The following is an 8,138-nucleotide window of genomic DNA, read 5'->3' as shown; positions in this document are numbered from 1 at the left end:
TCGACAGTGCAATACAACAAGAATACAAAGATGATGCTTTCCAAGAAGAAAATAAGGAAATAATGCAATTAAAGAAAAAGCTTCCCATGCATCGGTTCTTGATCCATCTGGTAAAATTGTACGACAGGTGCACGATACGAATGAAGACGTGGATGTGGATCTTGTACTGTTAGAAGACGAAGAATCCGAATATGAAGTTGCTGAGAACGACGATTATTATAGTAAAGAAGAGTACCTTACTTATTATGTGTAATTATTTAATATTTTGTAATGTTTGATAAAACATTATTATATATATTTTCATCTAATATATATATATATATATATAAATATATATATATATATATATATATATATATATATATATATATATATATATATATATATATATATATATATATATATATATGTATATATATATATATATGTGTATATATATATATATATATATGTATATATATATATATATATATATATATATATATGTATATATATATATATATATATATGTATATATATATATATATATGTATATATATATATGTATGTATATATATATATATATATGTATATATATATATATATATATATATATATGTATATATACATATATATATATATATATATATATATATATATATATATATATATATATATATATATATATATATATATATATATATACATACATATATATATATATATATATATATATATATATATATATATATATATATATATATATATACATATATATATATATATACATATATATATATATATACATATATATATATATACATATATATATATATATATACATATATATATATATATATATATACATATATATATATATATATATACATATATATATATATATATATATATATATATATACATATATATATATATATATATATATATATATATATATATATATACATATATATATATATATACATATATATATATATATATATATATATATATATATATATATATATATATATATATATATATATATATATATATGTTTAACAACAACAACAATAATAATAATAATAATAATAATAATAACCAATGCACCGACAAAATTAATTTTAAAAATTTCAAAAAAGATGGCGACTAACAAGCTACCAAAACGTGTCGTCACCCCATACAAAAGCTGATCAGCCATGTCAAATCCATTGCAGTTTGCTGATTTCCGATGCATGTTCCCAGATTGGCTAACACACGTGGTCGTCGCCTACTCCAATGGTCCACTCAACTCAACTCAACAAGCTACCAATAAATTTACAACTTTGCCATCCCCTTAAAATTTCTTAATAATAATAATAATAATAATAATAATAATAATAATAATAATAATATTTAAAAAACTAAATTAAATATAATAATTTAAACAAAAATGAAAATTTTAAAAAAAAGTAATAATAATAATATCAATCACAATAATAATAATAATAATAATAATAACAACAACAACAACAACAACAACAATATTAATATAAATAAAAATAATAATAATATTTACAAAAAAAAAAACCCAGTCGCACAAAAAACGTCAAGCCAACCGGGGTTCAGTCGCGGAAATAACCGCGGTTGGACCGCGATTCAGTCGCACAATTTCGTGCGACTGAACCATCGTCCAGTCGTGGTTTTTTCCGCAGCTGAACCCCGTTGGCTCGCGGTTTTTCCTGCGACTGGATTTTCTTTAAAAAAATTATTATTATATATATATATATATATATATATATATATATATATATATATATATATATATATATATATATATATATATATATATATATATACATATATATATACATATATATATATACATATATATATACATATATATATATACATATATATATATATATATATATATATATATATATATATATATATATATATATACATATATATATATATATATATATATATATATATATATATATATATATATACATATATATATATATATATATATATATATATATACATATATATATATATATATATATATATATATATATATATATATATATACATACATATATATATATATATATATATATATATATATATATATATATATATATATATATACATATATATATATATATATATATATATATATATATATATATATATATTGAGTAATAAGAATTTATTTCATCAAGAAACTAACCAATTACAAAGAACAAGAAACAAATGATGCAAATCCATCATGAGCATAAACTATGGCCACCTTCTAGGAAGGGTTCCAAAGCAATGCTAAATCATTTGTAGCATCATTCCAAAAACAGAAATTAAAAAGCTTTGAGCCAATCTATATGTTTATAATTATCATTACACACTTGGAGCATTCTATTCTTCACGATCCACTTGATATGATCAACCATCTGTGTTGCGGTAGTTGCATCTTTGTGCCTCCAGATTATGTCATTCCTGAGCTTCCAGATTGCATACATCGTGGCTGCAATAGCCACCAAAATCGTGAGCTTCTTCAATCTATTATCCTTTATGTTCCAACCTTTTAGTAGAAGGTGTTGCAACGAACGGGTCTGGAAACTACAGCCGAGCCACTGCATAACCTGTTTCAGAATCACAGCACTATAAAGGCAATTAAAGAACAAGTGATCATGAGTTTCAATATCATTTTTGCAAAATACACAAGTAGTATCATCCACCAAATTGAAATTAAGAAGCCTGTCTTTCGTGAACAGTCTTCTTCTCATAGTTAACCATATGATGAAGCGATGTTTAGGCACAGAGAACCTGCACCAAACAGGACTGCTCCAGGGAACGCTGATTCCATTAGGATGTAGCTGATGATACACATCCTTGATACTATAATGCGTGCTGGGCTGCTGGTGAACAATGGAGATGATTTCTTCACGTAATTTACATAACCCTTTCCATACCCAGCTCGCGGTGATGGGAGGCCTGTGATCCTCCCATTGTTGCTCTTTAATGTACACCGCGTGAACCCATTTAACCCACAAATTATCCTTCTTTTGGCATATGGACCAAATTTGTTTACCAATAGCTGCCTTGTTCCATAACCAGAGATTCCTGATATTCAGACCCCCTTCTTTTTTTGGATGACAAAGATTTTCCCAAGCAATATTCCCATGTTTAGAACTATCGCTAACACCGTGCCAAAGAAAATGTTGACACATACTATTAATTCTTGTGATGACTGTTTTCGGAAGAATGAAAATCTGAGTCCAATACGTACAGATAGAATTAAGAATAGAATTTACCAGTTGTAATCTACCACTGTACGAAAGATTTCGAGAGCTCCATATGTTGATCCTCTTACACATTTTGTCAATGAGGATTTCACACTCCCTAGGAGTGATCTTCTTGGTGTCCATTGGAACCCCAAGGTAAGTGAAGGGAAGCTTACCTATCCTAAAACCAGAAATCTTAGCAATCATCTCCCGTTCTAAAGTTGACATACCTGCAAGATAATTTCTGACTTTTCCGCACTAACTTGCAAGCCTGTGGTCTCTGAGAAGAGCTTAAGACCACTGATCATCATGGCAATGGAATCAATATCACCACTACAAAAGAGTAACATATCATCTGCGAACCATAGGTTATTCAGTTTGAGGGCTTTGCATCTTGGGTGGAACTTAAAGCCAGAGATGGAAGCCACTTGCTGAAGAATTCTAGTCCCATATTCCATACAAATGGTGAATAAAAGAGGGGAAAGTGGGTCACCTTGTCTGAGTCCTCTTTTTGGAAGGATAAGAGGTGTAGGATTATCATTGATGAGCAAAGAGTAGGCAGGAGTGGTAATGCATGTCATCACCATCTCAATGAAATGAATAGGAAATCCTAGTTGGGCGAGCATGTCCTCAATAAAACTCCACTCTACCATGTCATAGGCCTTCGTTATATCAAGCTTCATGAGGCAGCCTCGTTGTTTCTGACTCGGTCTATAAAGTTTGACCAAGTCCTGACAGAGGAGAACATTGTGAATGATGTTCCTACCAGAAACGAATGCACCCTGATTCGAACTGATAACTGAGGGAAGGACCTTGCCAAGCTGCGAGCAAATAAGTTTGGAAATGTATTTGTAGATAACAGTACAACAAGCAATAGGTCTATAATCCTTGACTGACGTAGGAACATTCACCTTGGGAATGAGAGTAACAGCAGTTATGTTGATTTCTCTGAGCAGTTTCCTAGACCGAAAAGCATCCTGAATTGCCCATGACACCTCATCTCCTATAATATCCCAAGAGTGATGGAAGAAGGCACTATTATAACCATCAAGACCGGGGGCCTTGTTTTTGTTGATCGAGAAAACAACACTCTTGATATCTTCCTGTGAGAAAATAAAGTCAAGCAGCATATGTTGGTTGTTGTCCAAGCACCGGCCTTGCTTAATAATGTGATCATATACACAACATCTGCACTCCATCGAGGTACCTAACAAGTGAGTATAATAATCAATAAAAGAGTTAGAGATAAGATTAGGAGTATCAACCCATTTGCCATCCATATCATACAATGCTAAGATAAGGTTATTCTTTTTCCTTGCTTTGATATAATTGTGAAACAATTTGGTGTTCTCATCTCTTTCTCTTAGCCAATGGAGCTTTGCTTTCTGGTGTAGGATCATCTGATAGTCTCGATCAGCCTTCTGAAAGTTAACTGCTGCTATCTTTTCCTCATGAGCCAAATTGGGGTCACTTGGGTTTTGGTGCAAAGCTTCTTGTGCTTGAAATAGAGCGGTTTTAGCCATCTTAAAAGCTACGGTAAGAGAAGACTCAGTTCTTCCATCTAAAGCTTTAAGAAGGGGCTTCAACTTCTTCAGTTTCTGAGTAACTTTAAACATTCTAGTGCCCTCGCACTTAAGGTTCTAGGCATGCTGGACTGTGTCTATGAAAAGCTCATGGGCCATCCAGTGATTATAGAATTTGAAAGGCTTAAGACCCTGGTGCACTAGCACTGTGGTGATCACCATAGGGCTATGGTCAAAATCCCCTTCTGGAGTGAAGTGAACGATAGCCTCTTGGAAGGTGCTGTCCCAAAGTTGATTGCTTAAGAATCTATCAATCTTCGATAAGACCCTGTTAACCCCATCTTGTTTGTTATTCCAGGTATAGAATCTACCCATACTTTTGACATCATGGAGCCTACATTGATGCATGCAATTAGCCATCGGGCAAATCTCATTTTCTCGCACAATGGATCCAATTCTATCATCATAATGCATGATAGCATTGAAGTCACCACCTACACACCATGGTATGGACTGGGTTGTAACTGTATCTGAAAGAAATTTCCACAGGCTATCTCTTTTTTGAACATCATTATGGCCATACACAAAAGTACAATGGAAGTTCATTCTAGTAGCATTAACCAAAATATCAGTGTGAATCAATTGATCTGTCATATATAGCACATCAATAGTAAAAACATGAGGGTTCCAAGCAACAAAAATTCTACCATTATAATGATGAGAATGATTAGAGACAAAATTCCAGTCGGGACATAAGCTAAGGTAAACATTACCAAGGTTGGCTCTTTTTACCCTAGTCTCAAGAAGGCTAAATAATTGAAGATTATGAGTGGAGACAAAGTCTTTGAATTTCCTCCTTTTCTTCAAATCATTTAGCCCTCTTACATTCCAAATAGAGAAATTATCCATGCTCAACAAGGGGGCAATCTATTCCCCCATGAGCGTCATTAATCTTAGGCATGGAAGCACCATCCAAAGTTTCAAGCTCCTCTGTATTTCCCCCTGTCAACAAGTCAAATTTGTTAGTCATGGGAAGGCTGCCATCAGTCCTAGGGTCGGTCAGCTTCTGTGGTGTTGGAGGTTTTCGCTTGATAGGAGTGAAACCCTCGTCTTCATGTTCATTGTCATGCTGATTCTGTTGCTGAGTCAGTTGTTGTGGTTGAGAAGGAGGTTGTGTTTGTTTGACCTATGGAACCCATCGTTTAACAATGGCTGTTGTCCCTCTCCTACAGTTTTTCCCTTCATGCCCAAATCCTTTACAGCCGGTACAAACAATAGGCTTCCAATCGTATTGAACAACCTGAGTAATAGTGTTACCTTTTTCATTAATGAAGGTAATAGAATCAGGTAAAGGGGCGTCCAACTCAGTTTCAATAAGAACACGGGCAAACTGCAACTTGTCCTTGTTGAGTGTGGGGTTATCTGGTTTGATAAATTTTCCCACACCACTACATATTTTCGTCAAGGCCTTAACAACCCAGTATTTCAGGTCTAGTCCAGGGAGTTTGATCCACATGGGTACAGTTTTAACATCATCCTTCATGACATCAATGTCAGGGGTCCAAGGTTTCATGATCAAAGGTCTTGAATCAAAGAAGATATGATCACCATTATATACCTTAAGCATGTTATCTTTATCATGGAATCGCGCTAAGAATACCCCCTTCCCGATTCCAACCAATTTGTCAAGACCCTGAAGTTTCCACTTTCTATGAACAAAGCCCTCCATAACTTTGAGCGGGGGGTTTGCGCCCAATACATAACATATCATGGCAGATTCCCAGTAGACAATTTCATCAATAATATCATCAAAATCAATAGATGGTGGGATACCTGATTTTGGTGGCTCGTCTGCACTGGGTTCAACAGCATACTGGACATTAAGGCTTACCTCTGATTGCGGGGTTGTTCCTTTTAATGTATCAATCCAGCTGTTCATCTTGGACTTGATTGATGATGCAGCCCCTGCTTCTGGATTCTGTGACGAAGCATACAAGCCATTACCGTGCCCTGCTTCTGGATTCTGATTACCGTGCCCTAGCGAAGAACCAGAAGCTTTTGATTTTGTTATTATCCCAAGAGTGATGGAAGAAGGCACTATTATAACCATCAAGACCGGGGGCCTTGTTCCTTTTATTTATATTATTATCATTATTATTATTATTATTATTATTATTATTATTATTATTATTATTATTATTGTTGTTGTTGTTGTTGTTGTTGTTGTTGTTGTTGTTGTTGTTGTTGTTGTTGTTGTTATTATTATTATTATTATTATTATTATTATTATTATTATTATTATTATTATACTCCCTCCTATTCACCTTAAGAGTCCCATTTGACTTTTTACGGATTTTAAGGAGAGTCAAAAATGAGACCCTAAGGGTAGAAAAGAGAGTGGTATTATGAGTTTTTAATGTAAGGGAGGAAAATTAGTATGGGTAATGGAGGGTATAATTGAAAATAGGATAAAGCTACTAAGGGCATAAAAGTCAAAAACTCATACCAAAAATAGAATTGAGACAATTAAGGTGACTTGACAATAAAAAGAGATGTGACACATAAGCTGAATAGGAGGGAGTAATAATAATAATAATAATAATAATAATAATAATATTTTTAAAAAAATCAAATATAAAAATTTAATAATAATAATAATAATAATAATAATAATAATAATAATAATAATAATAATAATAATAATAACAACACAACAACAGCAACAACAACAACAACAACAACAACAACAACAATAAATAATAATAATAACAATAATAATAATAATAATAATAATAATAATAATAATAATAATAATAATAATAATAATAATAATAATATAAATAAAATTAATATAAAAAAAAATTTAATTTAATGAATCGCCCAGATCTTGGCAATTCATTTTTATTTTTTTATTTTTTTTTCGTTTCTTTTTGAATAATAATTATTATTTTTAATTTTATTGTTGTTGTTATTATTATTATTATTATTACTGTTATTATTATTAATTTTATTTATATTCATTTTGAAGAATATATAAAATTTAATTATTATTATTATTATTATTATTATTATTATTATTATTATTATTATTATTATTATTATTATTATTATTATTATAAATAAGAAATTTGTAGGGAGTTGTAAAGTTGCAATCTTTTAAAAATCAGGGGTAAATTTGTAATTTCATAGGGTTAAAGACCCAAACGCGATGAGATATTTGTACGAATACATGGGGTCTTTGACAATGATTCTGGGGATTGCAAATGGACTAACACAAAGTCACAAAAAATTTATGTAATAATTTCTCTACCTTTTAATTTTTTATATTTTTATTTTCAATTATTGGCCTGTTTATTTCTAATGGATTTTT

Source organism: Amaranthus tricolor, chromosome 1 (genome assembly GCF_026212465.1).
Source record: "Amaranthus tricolor cultivar Red isolate AtriRed21 chromosome 1, ASM2621246v1, whole genome shotgun sequence".
Taxonomy (NCBI): Eukaryota; Viridiplantae; Streptophyta; class Magnoliopsida; order Caryophyllales; family Amaranthaceae; genus Amaranthus; species Amaranthus tricolor.
This window is presented reverse-complemented; position numbering follows the sequence as displayed.